Genomic DNA, 15,720 nt, shown 5'->3' with positions numbered 1-15,720 from the left:
GCTTTCTTTAGGATTGTGGGATCCAAAAACAACACATTTGTTACTGTTACACACAAAGGGAGAGGCAGGATGTAGTTTATAGTTAACATCCCACTCTGGAATGAAAAGCCAATGCAGTTGTAGTAAGTTGAATGAAATTCTGGGCAAAACAGTGTAATAAGATTTTGATGCAAATGGGATACTTAAAAATTTTGTTTTAGATTTGTGTTAATGAGATTCTCCTCATGCAGGCTTTCATAGAAACTAGTAAACTTGTCTAAAATTTAATCTTCTGTGGTCATCATCCACGTGGGTTCTGAACTTGGTGGTTTGTAATTTTTAACCTTTTCAAAGTCTGTAGGTCAAGGTCGCTTTAATGTCATTCTGAGCTTTGTTCTTGTTTTGCTTCTTAGTTTAACACTGAATGTGGAAGTGCTTTGTCTATTCCATGGGTCTGCAGACTGTGGCGCCAGGGTCTGATCTGGCCCTGCCCTGCCCATTTTGGTACAGTGTTACTGGAACATTGGGATGCCCACTCATTTACTATCCTCTACAGGTAGCTTTCATGTCGTAACCCTGGGACTCAGTGGTTGTGACCTAGACTGCATGGCCAGCAACTCACTCTCTTCCCTTTACTGGAAAGGTTTGCTGGCGGGACTGGGGTGGTAGCTCCGTGGTAGGGTACTTGCCTAGCATGTGTGAGGCACTGGGTTCGATCCTCGGCGCCATATAAATAAAATAAAACTATGGTGTCCGTCTACAACTAAAAAAAAAAAAAAAAAGTTTGCCTGCCTCTGGTTTTATTCTGCTAGCTGTGGTTCCCATGTAAAGCTCCCTCGGATACATTTTCAGAATTGTTAAGAGAGCAAAGCCCGTTTCGCCTGGAGTTGGTATGCTGTTTCCGTTTAAGGGGTGGACACTGCAAAGTATTGTTTCCCTTGGTTTTCTAGGAAGCGCAGACCTACGGTCTCACTTGGGTCCCCAGCTTCCTTTGGGCTCCTGGTAGCTTAGCTTTCTTTTTCATAACAAGGTCACATATTTTCTCTTAAAAAAAAAAAAAAAGTCATTTTGCTGTATCATTTACATGCACGTTACCCAACACATTTGAATCGTACACCCGAATGATTTGACAGATGTGTGCACAACTGTAAACCACCATCCCCATCCACATACAGGACATTTGCATCTCTACAAAAATCCCCCTCCTGTCCGTGTGCCTCTGGCAACTTGTCTCCCCTGCCTACCCCTAGTCTCAGGCAACCACTGATGGCTTATTTTTAGATTTGTTGTATGTGGGTGTTTATTATATGTTGCTTTAAATTTTTTTTTTCTTTTTGAAAATAGTTGAGGTACCTGTGATTCATGGCTGAATAACGGGCTGGTAGAGAAGCTAGGATTCATTTATTTTGTCTCCTGTACAGATTTTCGGATTTCCACAGGAGAATTGGAGATATTACTTGCACAGAGAGCATGTTAGTGAATGTATTAATAATAAGCCCGAGGTATCGAGAATTGGCTGCTTGCCAAGAACTCTGCATAGTTATCTCACTTGATTTTCTTAGCAGCTCTTAGGAGTACAGCTTCTTAAGCATCCCTTTTAACAGACGAGGAAACTGAGGGTCCTGGGAGTTGAGCACACAGGCTTGCTGGGGCTACTGAACAAAGCCCCACAGACGTTGGTTTCAGCAACAGGAATTGGTCTTCTCAGGGTTCTGGAGGCCAGAGGTTCAAAGTCAAGGTGCTGGTAGGGTTGGTTCACACTGGCAACTGAGGCTGCTCCAGACCTACCCTTGGTGTTCTGTCCGCGTGCCCCGTCCACAGTTCCCACTTTTATAAGGATGCCACACTACACTACAACCTCACTTGGTCCCTGTCCTAAAAGGCACGTTTTTGGTAATGAGGGTTAGGACATTACCATGTGAACAGGGGAGGGGCACAGTCCAGCCATAGCATTAAATGTCCCTCTGGAGACGGTGGTGGAGGCCCATGGCCACACAGCCAGCCCCTGAGCTGCTCCTCAGAATCATTCTGTGATTTCAGTGACCAGGTGACTGACGTTAGCTTTTCAGTTGTTTGGGACATCAGGACAGTGCTGGGAAGAGGAGGCATGCACATGTTTTCCTGTGAGACCTGGGAACCAAGGTTCAGGGAGAGAATCTCCCCAGCTTGGCCAGGGAGGCGCCCTGAGGGACTTTGGAGTCCAGCCTTTGCCCTTCCTCTTGTTCATGTTTGACCTTGACTTTCCTGAGCCTGTTTCCTTGTCTGTACCAGTGATGAAGTCACACACGGTGTCAAGGGTTCTGGGGACTGGGCTGTGAAAGTCACATGTAGATGCAGGGCCTGGACGAAGTGAGTTGTTTGGGAAGGTGAGTTCCAGACATTCCCGGACTAGAGGCTCTCAGCCTCTGAGGCCTGAGTCCCTGGAGGCCTTGTTAGACCATCAGGCCTGGGCCAGGACCTGAGCGCCTGCCTTTGTAATCAGTTAGGGTGGGTGTAGTATTTTAAGAAGCAAGGAGTTAGCTCCTTCATCTTCAGTCTGGTTTCCAGTTTTCTTAAGAGTGAGAGAAAGTCCAAGAAGTTGTTGGATTTCAGGTGGAAGCCCCAGTGGTCCTGCTCAGTTGTCCCCTAATTCAGGGGTGGTCTTGCTCCCCTGGTCGCTGAGGCCAGGAAGGAAGTTTAGGGGACTTAGATAGAAGGCCTGGTGGAGAATTCCAGCCTAGCAGGGCTTCCCTAACCAAGTACTCCAACCACAGGGCTTAAACAAAAGACACTTATTTCTCACAGTTGTGCAAGTCGGAAGTCCAAGATCACGGTGTTGGCAGGGCTGGTGGCTCCTGAGGCTTCTCACTGCAGGCCAGACCCTCTGTAGGGGCGCTAGCGCCACCACAGACTCAGAGCTCGCTCTGTCCTTTGTGCCCCCCATCCCCACCACCCTTTTGTGGTTGTCAGGGATCGAACCCAGGACCTTCCAAGTGTCCCCAGCCTGCCCCCTTTCTGAGTTGAGATTAAGCCTAATCCCTAATCATTTCACTTTACCTAGACTGGAACTCCTACTGGGACCTTTTTGGCCCAGAGGCAACAGCTGGCTGAGTCTCCAGAAGTCAGGAAAATCAGCCCAGCTGGAAGGCGCTGTGTGCATCTCTTAGGTTCAAGCCAAGCAGGTGCCTGATCATAGCTGATGGGTAGATTGCAAGTTTCCTGAGAGGTATAGATTTTTAAATTGGCATGTCTCGCCAAGGTATTACGAAACAAAAGGTTATCAAGCTCAAAGCTCCTCTACCTCGCCCCCTTCCAGCCGAGCCTGATTTGGTTCAAGCAGATCTTCTCTGCTTAAAAAGTGGCGGAGAATTTCTTTCACCAGCCATGTGCCCCACTGTGACCAGGCTTCATGAGTACCGGATGGGCACGTCAGAAGGTGCTTCCTTCTGTGCCCCCTGGACTGTGACGGAAGTGACGGAGAGTTTAATTTACTTCCTCTTTTGAAAGCTAGAGTTGCCAATACCTTTTGCTTGGGGCTGTTGCAGACTCTATTGCGAGAGAACTCACTAGAAGCAGAATCTGACAGCCCTTTTTAAGAAAATGCTTTCGCGTTGAACTGAGATGTCGTCAACGTTTGTGTTTAAAAAACCCTAAAGAACAGCCACAAACTCTGCCAAGATGGTGAAAGTTTACCAAACTTTTAAAAGGAATTATATGAAAGAGATTGCCTAAATCAATGATCTGGTTAGATAGATGATCAGAGATACTACCTGAAAAAATGCAAGGCAGCAATGAACCTGAAATTAGGCGGTTTTTTTTTTTGTTTTTTTTTTTAAATTAAACATTATATATTAGTTTTTTTTTTTTTTTTTTTTTTTTACATTTCCTTTTTGTACATTTTGAGCAAATCTTTTATTTTAGTCATTATCACTTCCTAACCAATCATGACACATGCCCTGTTATGGACTCGCTTGGAAAAGTCATTGGTTTCAGGCAAGGTCACAGTGGGCCCAGAGAACACAAAGTTAATGGAACTCTCTGACTGTGCAGCTGGCTTCAGAGACCAAATTTAATTCATATTTTTAAGAAGTTGCATGCATCTTAAAAAGTTCTAAGAGAGAATGAAAAGTCAATTTGGATACTTTAAAAGTGAGCCTCCAAAAAGTGCTGAATTTTCCAGGCATTGTGTTTTGGGCACCTCCACATGACTTTGGGAGCATAAAGAACTTAATCTTTTCAAGAGGCAAAGTAATATACCACTTTTTTTAAAGGTGAGAGCCAAGGTCGATCTGAATTTTTTTTTTTTTTAAAGGGACTTGAATTAGAAAAGCAGTATTTTGTCCTCGTTGACCGTGTGGATGGAGCAACTTTTCATTTCTGAGCACTCTCAATGGAACAGAGGATTTCTTCCTCTTTTCATTAAATATTTTTTTCTTATTTAGATAATTCTAACTACTTCTTAATTGGCAGAGTGGAAAATGTGTTGGGAGACAGGCCGATCGTGGCTTCTTGGTCATTAAGAAACTCGAAGGGGCTGGTTTTAGAGAGGTGTGGGCCCAGGACCAGTGTTTCCAACGTCTCCTCTAAATCATCAGGAACCCCATCTCAAGCAGACGAGAAGGAGCCGCGCAGGCCCCTTCCCTGGCCCTGCGAGGAAACCCTCTCACAGCTGTGAAAACAGTGAAACTTCAGGAACACAATCTGGGCCTCTGCAGACTCGGGCGTGAGTCCTCTCCTGCCCCAGTGGCTGTAGATTAATCCATCAAAGTAAGAAAGGGCCAACTTCAGGGGAAGTCTTTCCACCGCGAAACACCCAGGAGGGCTTGGATTCTCTTAATAGATACGGGTGTGAATTTAGGAGTGTGAGAGCCAACATCACGGGGGTGCGTGCATGCGTGTGTGCGTGTGTGAGTGAGTGTGAGATTGGTTAAAAGGAGTCATGCCAGCTGTGAGGTTTCGGAGCCTTGTCATTCCTCCTCGTCTTTAATGCCAGCGACAGGAGGAAGCTTTTGTTGAGAGTCTTAAAAAGACACACAATCTCTACATTCAAAAAGCTGGATTAAAAAAAAAAGTTTCTCCAGGTGTTCTTTTTGTTTCTTTCCTTGTCCTATTTCATTTTTCCCTCCTGGGATCTGGTACAAGTTTATAGCAGCGCATGTGTACTTTGCTAAAAAGTCCGATGCAGAGTTACTTTCTCCTTATTGGGGGAGTGGGTGATGGGCTTTAAATTTGACTTCAGTAGGGAGCAGCCTTTAAAGTTTGGATCCAAAGACTTGGGGAACCAAAACCTGAGTGGAACTTGTATTCAGGTGGCTCCTTACTGGTTGGAAGTGAGGGGTGGAGTTAGGTCTGAAGTTGTAAATCCTTGTCCTTGGGAGGGTGGGGCGTGGAACTTGGTTTCTCTGCATTAGTGTCCCCCTCACAGCCTTTGCAGGTGAGCGCTAGTGAAGGCCGAGCAGTGTTCATCGAGGGCTCTGTGATGAAATGTTAAACGAGAGAAGAACGTTTGGTAACATATCACGGTTTGGGGATCGATTTCCAGAAGCAGGTGCATTGATGCAGTAAAAAAGCAGAAAAGATCACAGTTCTAGACCTTGACACGGTGACACGGACATCAAATAGGCGTTGAAAAGCTGTTGACCTAGAAGCACATGCCATTTGAATGATTTTTTTCTCCTTTAGAAGGACAACAGTTTTTGTGCCTACCCAGGGATGTTGAAAATAAACTAAAAAAAACACACTGCTTAGTGACTGGGTTTAGGTCATACAGATGACAAGGATGTAAACATACGGCGTGAGCAACTCGTCTCCATCTCCTAGCGTCCTCCCTCCGGGGGAGAGGCTGGAGGAGAGTCCCGCTGGTTCCTCCCTGTCCCCAGGGCCTCCCTCTGGCCTGTGCCTTTCACCCTGAAGGAGGGGAGGCTCTGTCTTCTCTGCACTCCCCCTGTCACTTCCGACACCAAGCAATGTCTGAGTCTCGGGATACCAACCGGTGTCCTGCAGTTCAGCTTCTGAGCTCGCCACCAGAGTTGGCACAGACCCCGTGGCATAGGCTGCCCCTACTTCAGACGCCATTCCAAGTCCCAGGTTGTCACCCGCACTTCTGACCTACTGGCTGCAGATCGGGGTTCCCACCACCCCCTCCTCAGGTCGGGAGTTTGGTAAAATGACTGGCAAAACTGGTGCAAGTATGTGAAGGTTCCCCTGAGTTTATTAGAAAGTCCACCACAAAGGGTGCAGACCGACAGCAGATGAAGAGGCTCAGGCCGCCAGGTGTGGTCGCATGTGGTGTGGGGAAGGGGCGCAGAGCTGCCGTGCCCCTCAGGCAAGGCACCCTCCCAGCGAGTGCTCTGCTTGCAAACCTGGAAGCTCCCTGGACACCGTGGTCCATGGTCCTGTGGTGACATCATTCTGTAGGTGTGATGGGCTGTCAGTGGCCCATGGTGTTGTCAATCTAGCCTCCCCTTCCCAGAGGGGTGGCCAGGGGCAGGTGGGGAGTCAGTTCCGACCCTCTAGTCACGTAGCCGGTCCCTCTAGTAATCAGCGCCTGTCCTCTGAGAGCTGCTTTGTTAACGTAAATTGGGGTTTCTTTTTGTTAAGTAGAGATGTCCCTCTAGTCCCAGTTATCGGTGTTTCAGGGGCCCTCGGTGCCAGGAAGCTGGACAAAGACCAAGTGTGTCTTCCTTAGTCTATCACCACGTCACAAAGCCCTAGTGACATGGCGGGCTTGGTGGTTTGGATGCCAGATGGTGGGGTGCACTGCTCTGAACTCGGCTGGCCGCAGGGCCCTCCTCCCTGTGCCCTCTGGTTTTGTTAACCTCTTAACCTCCAGGGTCACTGTGTTCTCTTGCGTGAAACGTTGACAGTGACACTTGGTATGGTTTCTTTGCAGAACACCTTGGGACGAGTGTGCTTGGTAGAGCACTTGGCTCAGTGCCCAGCGCATCGTAACCCCCAAGTCCTCCTCTTCTCTACGAGTCGGGATGCTCAGCAAGCATAGTGCTAGGATAGGAACTGGCTCCTCCCTTTCTCGCCTCACTCGCCTTAATGCTGCATAGCAAAATTCACCCAGGCCCACAGATTGTCAACCAGGGGCCATCCAGGTAGTTGATTTTGGCTGCTTACCGGGGCGGGTGTGCATGTGTGTACACGTGAACTAGCGTATCTGCTGTAACACGCGTAGGACGTCTTTCTTGCCCTTGACCAGAGGGTCTTCCTGAGGTCGTCAACATCAAGGACAGCTCCGCCCCTGACTTTGCACGCAGCCTACACTATGCCTGGGCTTTTTATTTTCTCAGTAATACAGTATAGACGCCAGGGGTGGTGGCATGCCCCTGTCATCTCAGCTACTTGAAGTCCGAGGCAGGAGGATCACCAGTTTGAGGGCAACTTCGTAAGACGCTGTCTGAAGAAATAAAAAGGGCTGGGGCTGCGGTTCCGTGGGGAGTGCTTGCCTGGCATGTGCCAGTCCCTGGGTTTAGTCTCTGGCTTTACGGCAGCGTGATGGCGTCTCTTGCATCTCCAGCTCATTTCCCCTCATCTGTTTGTAAGTGGGCACATTACTTTATTCTCTGCTGTTTAGCCGATTTCACCTCATTGATGGACCCAGGTCACTGGCAGCTTGTTGACTATTACAAACAGGGCTGCACGAACTTCCCTCCCACGTTTGTCTATGTGGGCACCTCTATTTGTGGAATAAATTTCTGCTCATGAAAAAACTGGGTTTTGAAAGGACATGTCTATTTAAAATTTGACAGCTATGGTCCAGTCGGCCTTGATGATGTTGGGCCTCTATATCTGCCCCTGCCCCCTGTTAATATGTGTGGTGGCCTGGTTCCCCCACTCCTTTGTCAACACAGATCCTGCTCCACTGAGTTGGCTTCGCGACATCTGTCTTCCCTGGGCCTGTCTCGGACGATATTAATTGTAATCTTTGGGCACTTTTCTTGCTGTGATTCTTAACCAGGGCTGTCACTGGCAGGTCAGATGAGAACTTATTCACCCAGTGCCTGGCAGCACTGGTAGCCAGCCTGGGGTCAGTCTTGCCTCTTGAGAGATCTCATACCATCACTCAATTTATTATACAGCTTTACAAAATATCATAACCTCAGTCTTGTACTGCCCAGAGCACATGGATGCAACCCAGTGTGGTTTTTTTAAAAAACATATTCCGCGTGAATGACCCCGTTTCCCACTTGTGTTTTCTCATCTCTCAAACTGGCATTTTTGTGGGGATAAAGGAATCAGATGTCGTCACGTTATAAGGGGGATTTAGGAAGCCCCGTATGGTGTGCGTTGCTCTCTGTATATGATGCATACCTTGAAGAGCAGGGCTGGTTGTGACTTATTTTCCTCTGGGGAGACCTATGTGTTTTGTAATTTCTTAAGCATTGGCAGCTATGGATTGTGTTTAGCGAGAGTGATGGCCAACTCTTTTAAACTTGGAACTATGTAATTGAAATGGTGTGGAAGGTAAATGTGATCATTCAGGAAATTAACTACAGGAATGGGGAGATGGATTATCTGGTCACTGCAGATGTGGTGGTGGTGACCTCGTAGCTATGATGCCGGTGTGTCTTGGCACTGCATCTGACGTGCCCCTGGAGAGTTGGATTTCAAGATCATGGTCAATGTCAAGTCACTGTAATTTCATTTACATTAATCAGATCAGTTTGGAAAGTATGGTCCTTCTGCATTTAGGAGGCTGTAGGAGAAACTTGCATCCTGACATCTAGTGGGTTTTGTTTTCGTTTTTGTTTTTTTGGAGCGCTAGGCTTTGAACCTAGGCCTTGCCACGCTAGGCAAGCACACGACCACGGAGCTATACCTCCAGCCTAAGCTAGTTGTTTATTAACACAAATACCATTAATTGTTCCCAAATCTAACATGAGCTGAAAGACGGGATCCTCTGCTTGCTCCGTACGTGATGGTAGGTCTCCAGGGAGGGAGAGGACATGGGCTTGGAGTTCAGTAACTTGTTGCGTGGCTCCTGAAGGTTGCTTTAGTGGTATATTCTTGGATGGGGGATGTTGAGGTGCTGGGTCACCATCTCTGCGGGCTTTTATTGGCATACAGTTACAAGTAGCTTTTGTCTCCAGTGCTTCACAATTATAAATTAATAATAACAACCCATTAGAAATTACGGGTGTTGTAAGCCCCAGCTCCTTTGGGCATCTTAATAAAAATGATAATTAAAACCATAATTTACAGTAAAGGGGACACTGCCCAAGTACATCTACAATGCAGAGAAAATTAAAAAACTCAAACCGGAAGGAACCTTTCTGGCCCCACTGCTCGGGGGCCTTGTCAGCTGGGCTTGGGACCGGGTTCCCAAACCAGGGTCTTCCGTGCCTGAGGAATCTGTGGGCAACTCTGTCCCAGCCACCCGTGCACCTTATTGGGTGTGTCGCCTGCCCTGTCCACCTTGGCCGCCACGCTCAGGCCCAGTCCTCCCTCGGTGCTCCCTGTCTGGGTGGATGAGCACACAAGCTCCCCCGTGGGCACCTGGGAGCCTCCTGGATGCTCCTGGAGCCTGGGCCGAGCGGTCGCCAGGCCTTGTAGGTTTTGTCTCCTAAGTGGTTTTCTAATTGCACCCCTCAGTTCCTCAGCGAAGAGGGTGGCCGGTCCCCCTGTGGCTCAGCCAGCCCGTGAGCTGCATGACTACGGGAGGCGCTGTGAGCAAATAAGGCCATGGCGAGTGTTCCTCCTCCCTGGGCTTGCAGTCTTGGCTGGTTTCATGGCCATGGCGTCCCCTGTGCCTCATTCCCGCGGGACTGCCCAACAGCCCTCTGTCTCATTTTGCTGAGCCCCCTGCCTTTTGCTTGTCTGTTTCATTGTCTCCTTAAGTCCTCCATAGTTGTTGGCCCAGGCTTTCTGCTGCCACCTGGTGACGCTGGGAAATGCGGAGGAGCTGCGCCACAGACCCAGATTCCTGCAGATCCCTGAGCCGTCCCTGTGCTTCCTGTCTGTAGTGAGCCGAGGGCCACAGCCGGCTTTCCCCAGACATACTAGAAGGTTGGTCTTCTCACTCTTAGAAGGACTTGACGTGGCTTCGATAAAAACCGAAGCAAGTCCGATTTGGAGACCTGGACACGAACGTGGGAACTCAGGCTGTTCTGTGATGAGGCTTGACTCACCCTCCCTAGCAGGGACCTTACCCCAGAGCATGCATCTGTGCATCAGGTACCTGCAGTGGCCTGGCAGGCACAGCCAGCAGCGTCGTAGCACTGACCCACTGCCAGAGAGCCTAAAGCCCACCTCTTGCTGGCAGTGGCCCTGTGGCTCACCTGCCACCAAGTGGGATTGGGGTCCCAGAGTGCTAGCTCTCAGCAAAGCTTTTTCAGAGAAGTTTTTTTTTTTTTTTTTTTTTTTTTTTAAATACTTTTTAGTTGTTGATGGACCTTTATTTAATTTGTTTATTTGTATGTGGTGCTGAGAATCAAACTCAGGGCCTCACACATGCCAGGCAAGCGCTCTACCACTGAGCCACAACCCCAGCCTCTCAGAGAAGTTTGATCTCTGGCAACTATTCCAGTTAGGAAGGAGGAGAGGAAAGAAGAAAGGATAGAGGAAAGAGGACAGAAGGGAGAGAAAGAAAGAAGGAGCAGGGAGGGAGGAGGGACAGAAATGAAGAGTGGGACAGCAGAACAACTCCCAGGACTTGATCTGTCCCATAACCACCAGTTTAATAACCTCTGTTCCAGAGAACGGAACTGGTGGATGATAAGCAGGTGCTCATTTTGGGGGTGTGTTTTCCATTTTATGGTGCTCGAATGCTCAGCTTGTATCTGAACCCTAAAACCCAAGAGTGAGATGGTAGTAAACCTCTGTGGCCACTCAGTGCCTCTGATGGGATCAGATGCAGCAAGTGCCACAAAACGGAGGCTACCTATTGTCTCAAAGTGCTCCCTTTGTTTTCTTCCTATTATTAGCTTTCAATATTCTTCTGAACACACTCTTGCCATCTCCATGCCGTTAAGCTGGTTCAATTTAAACATTGTCATAAAGTTAATTTTTTATAAGATGAATCAGGTTATTAAATTTAGTAAACCATTGCCTTCATTATTTTGCACAAACTTTGGCACTGTGCAGAATTGGCTTAGCACTACTACATTTAGCTAATTAAACTGGCCATCAGCTGAGGTGTTAGGAGAGTGAGGGCTGCTGCCCTCACGGGCTTTGTCCAGGACTTAGCAGTAGGTAGCATCATTACACTTATTTATTTATTTATTTTTTATAAAACTCCACACTCCAGAGATATGGTTCGCTAGAAAAGTGTTATTGTCCTTCCCAAGAAACTATCATCTTTTGAAATATCCATTCTTTGTTTTTCCTCCAAAGGCAATCGTAAAGGAAAGACACCAGGAGCAGCTCTTGTAGCCACGAGTGATGTTCTGCTTAGATAAAGGGAGATGTAAGACTGGAGAATGACCTTGCAGGGCTCAGAGACGATGGCCCGGCTGCAGCACAGCTGGGGACGGTCTCAGGGAGAGCGTGCAGGGTTGTGCCTGTGGCCTGTCGCTGCCACCATGTCAGATGTGCTGGTTTGGGGAATAGAAAGGCTTGCGCCATAGGCTCTTTTGTCAAGTAAGACAGCGCAACTCAGGTTTGTTAGGGAAAATCAAATTTGGTGGACAAAGGACATGCTTTCTTCCCGCAGATTTCTAGGTAGCATTATTCAAAACTGCACTGAGCAGTGTCTCTGTAGGATTTTGATATTTATTTGTTGTTTTAAAGAAAGTTAGAGAGCCATCAGGGTGGCTGTTGGAAACAACTTGGGTTGTTCTAGAGTAATCCAGATTTGTGGCATATTAGCAATGTGCAGGAAACGTTCATTCTTCTGTGCTCTTTAGGAATCCCACTGGGTGTTATTCCCAGGGATAGAGACCAGAGGCTTCTGCCCAAGTCCTTTGTTGCAAACCTGGGGAGTTGGCTCCTTCTCCTGGTGACCGTGGCAGACAGCGATACTCTGGTTTTCTATACAGAGCGGAATCTTGGAGACCATCATCTGTGGTCATTCGGCTTGGGCTTGGCTGATACGAAGGCTTTGCATGTTGGACTCTTCTCTGTGAGGTTCTCCTCCACGGCTTCCAGAACATGGCATTTCCAGTTCAGAGCAGGGGCTCCACGTTCAGGTCTGGAATTAGATCATCTCTTCCCCTCGCCCCTCCTTCTTGTCCCTCTCAGTGTTCTTAGACAATTTTGAAATGCAGATTCAATTTTATATAGAATTTTTCTAGTGGCAATGTTCAGTAGTGTTTCTCTAGGAATTTGTCTTTTTTGCTTACCTTGTGAATTTATTGGCGCATGAAGTTGTTTGGCATGTCTTCTTAAGATCGTTTTTAGGCTGTGTGGAATCTGTAGTTTTTAAAAAAAAGTTTTTTAAATAATTTTTTTTAAACTTACAATCTTGGACATGTGAAAAACTGTACATGTTAATATATACAACTTGAGTCTGGAGTAGCTTTATGCTATATATCCACTTTTTTTCTTTTCTTTCTCTTTGTTTTTTTTTTTTTTTTTTTTTTTTTTTTTTTGTGGTGGTGCTGGGGTTTGAACCCAGGTCCTGTACATGCTAGGCAAGTGCTCTATCACTGAGCCATATCCTCAGACCCTTGAGTAGCTATATAGCCGTAAACATATCCATCACCTTCCAAAATTTCTTCCTGCAGCAAATATTTATGAAAAGGTAATCTTGTACCCTTAGCCTACTGCTTTCTCCTCTCTACTGCTTCCAACCCTTGGGAGCTACTTTTCTAGATTCTGTGAGTTTGATTATTTTAGTTTCCTCATAGAAATGGTTTTATGTAGAATTTTGGGTGTTCCTTATATATGTAGTATTTCACAGTGGTAACCCTTTATCAGGTAAATAGTTCACAAACATTCTGTTCTGTAGGTTTCCTCCTCTTTATTTTATATAGTGTGTATGAAGGATTTTTAACATAAGATCTACCCCCTTTGTATGCAGTACAGTATTGCTACATATAGGCACTATGCCCTATGGTAGGTCTCTAGGAGTTTTTTATCTTGCATGCTTGAAATCTGAAGCTTTTGCCGTGGTTTGGATAAGGGTTGTCTCCCTAGAGCTCCTGTGTAAATGCATGGATGTCTCATTAGATTATGAGACCCATGTCTTTATTATTCCATCCTAGTTTTAATGGACTAGGTGGTTGGCAACTGTAGGCAGGTAGAGTGTGGCTGGAGGAGGTGGGTCACTAGGGACTTGCCCTTGGGAGTTATATCTTGCCCCTGCATCTTCCTTCTCCCTCTGTTCGCTGGCTTCCATGACCTGAGATGGTTTCTTCTGCTCTGATGTTCTACCTCACCTTGGGAGGAGAGCCATGGAGTCAACCAGCCAGCCAGGGACCGAGCCTGTGCAACTGTGAGCCAAAATAAACTTTTCCTTGTCTGAGTTCTTCCAGTTTGGTGTTTTAGGCACAGTGATGGAAAGCTAACCCACACACGCTTTGACTCCTACTTTGTTTTCTCTCCTGCCTACCCTTAGCCCTTGGAAACCACCATTCGACTCTTGCCTCTGGGTTTGACTGTGTCAGACTGCTCATAGAAGTGGTGTCGTGCAGTATTTGTCCTTCTGTGCCTCTTATTTCACTTGACATGTGGCCATCCATGTTGTCACAAGTGGCAGGATTCCTTCTTATCTAAGGCAGAATAATATTCCGTTCCACAACCCATCTTTCTCTGTTCATCCATCAGTGGACACGCAGCTTACTTCCATGTCTTTACTATGGTGGCTGATTCTGCAGTGAACATGGGGTGCAGATTTCCCATCAAGACTGGATTTATTCCTTCAGATGTATACCCAGAAGAGGGGTTGCTGGGCCACATGGCAGTGCTAGTTTTTATTTCGTTAGGAACCTCCACACTGTTTCCCATGGTGACTGCATCGATTTACAGTTCCATCACAGAATATAAATTTCAAAGGTTTCCTTTGCTCTACATCCTCACTGACACTTGTTCTCATTAGTGGTTTTAATTTTTAAAATATTTATTTATTTATTGCAGTGCTGGGGATTGAACCCAGGGCCTCGTGCCTGCAAGGCAAGTGCTCTACCCTCTGAGCTATGTGTGCAGCCCTTGTTTGCTTATTTTTAAATAATACCATCCTAATACATGTGATGCATCACTGCGCTTGTGATTTGCATTTCTCTGATGATTAGTGATATTGAGAATGCTTTTAGATACTTGTTGGCTGCGAGCGTGTCATCTTCGGAGAAGGACCTGTTAAGTTCCTTTACTTATTTTTAAAACTGGGTCTTATTTTTTCTATTGGACTTTAGATGCTCCTTGTATGTGTAGTGTTTGGGATGTGATCAGGCACATGGCCTACAGGTTGCCTTTTCATTGTGTTGGTTGTTTCCTTTCACGTTCAGGAGCCTTTTCTTTGATGTGATCCCATTTGTCTCTTTCCTGTTTATTGCCTGTGTTTGGTAAAATGTGATGATGTGCTTTTACTTTTCCCTGACATTGGTCATCTCTGTGCTCACTCTCCCATTTGCTCTCAGTCTTCCTATTTCTCTATCAATTTTTTCCATTTTTTTTCCCAAGGAACTAACATTTAGCTTTTTTCTCTGCATTTCTGTATTTTATATTTGCTTTATACTTTTTAAATTTTTTTATTCCTTCTGCTTGTTTTAGGTTTAATGTACTACGTTTTTCTTCTCTTTTTGTGCTAGGCAAGCACTGTACCACTGAACTGCACCCCAACCCCTCTTCTTGGATTAGTGTGACTAAGCCAGATTTTTTTTTTTGGCTCATATTACATGATGTATCTTTCCCTTCCTTTTATGTTAGACTTTTTTATCCTTCTATTTAAAGCTACAAAACATACATTCTTTTTTAAGGAGCATATTTTATGTATGTTTTATGCAGTTTGTCAATCTTTGTCCTTTAAGTGCAGTCTTTAGTCCATTTATGTTTAATGCAATTACAGATATATTTAGGTTTAAATATATAACCTTATTGTTGGTTTTCTATTTAACTTTTTTTTACTTTGACTTTTTATTGTTTTACTTTTCTTCTTTATTAGTTTATTAAATGGGTAGGTATTTAACCTGAGTATTTGGCTTGTTGAAATATAAATTGGTAATATATTGCTTTCCGTATAAGGCAAGGGCCTTAAGATACTTTAATTCATGAATTTAATGTAATATAATGTAATATAAATATCATTTTTTTTTTCTGTTTGTGGCTCAATATACTTTTTGAATTACTGCTTCATGTCTGTCATTAGTTTCAGAAAATTATTAGCCAGTGTTTTCAAATATTGCTCATATCTTAAGTTATCTTCCTCCTCTTTTGGACTCAACTTAGATGTTTGCATAGGGCATAAGACAGCATACTTAAGCATCTCTTATGTTCCTTGGTGTACTAATCATCTTTTAAATTTCTTTTTAGGCTTTCTTTGGGTATTTTCTTCTGAACTATTTTCTAGTACCTTAAATCTTCTCTTAACTGTGTCTTCTCTTCTGTTAAACCTGTACTTTGAATTCTTAATTATGCTGTTGTATTTGAGCTGCCCAGTATCTATTTATTTTTCATTGTTTTCAATTCCCCAGCAAAATTTTCCATCTTTTCATTCCTTTAATGTATTAATTACTGTGATTTTTAGTCACCATTTCTCATGACATCATTATATAGACCTCCTGTGTCTGTTTCTATTTTTTCCTCCTCTTGCTTTTGTTGAAGGCTTGTGTTTTTATGTGCCTAGCTATTTTTGCTGGCATGCCAGAGATCTTACATGAG

General features: G+C 45.4%; 1 protein-coding gene across 4 annotated transcripts in view; it reads left to right on the top strand.

Moving 5' to 3' along the window:
• The window catches only part of WWOX (WW domain containing oxidoreductase), a 910,606-nt gene that overhangs the window by 36,532 nt on the left and 858,354 nt on the right, over positions 1–15,720 (top strand). The window lies entirely within an intron of this gene.

This window comes from Sciurus vulgaris, assembly GCF_902686455.1.
Source record: "Sciurus vulgaris genome assembly, chromosome: 17".
NCBI classification, from domain to species: domain Eukaryota; kingdom Metazoa; phylum Chordata; class Mammalia; order Rodentia; family Sciuridae; genus Sciurus; species Sciurus vulgaris.
The sequence above is the reverse complement of the archived record's forward strand: the minus strand, read 5'-3'. Positions and strand labels throughout refer to the sequence as shown.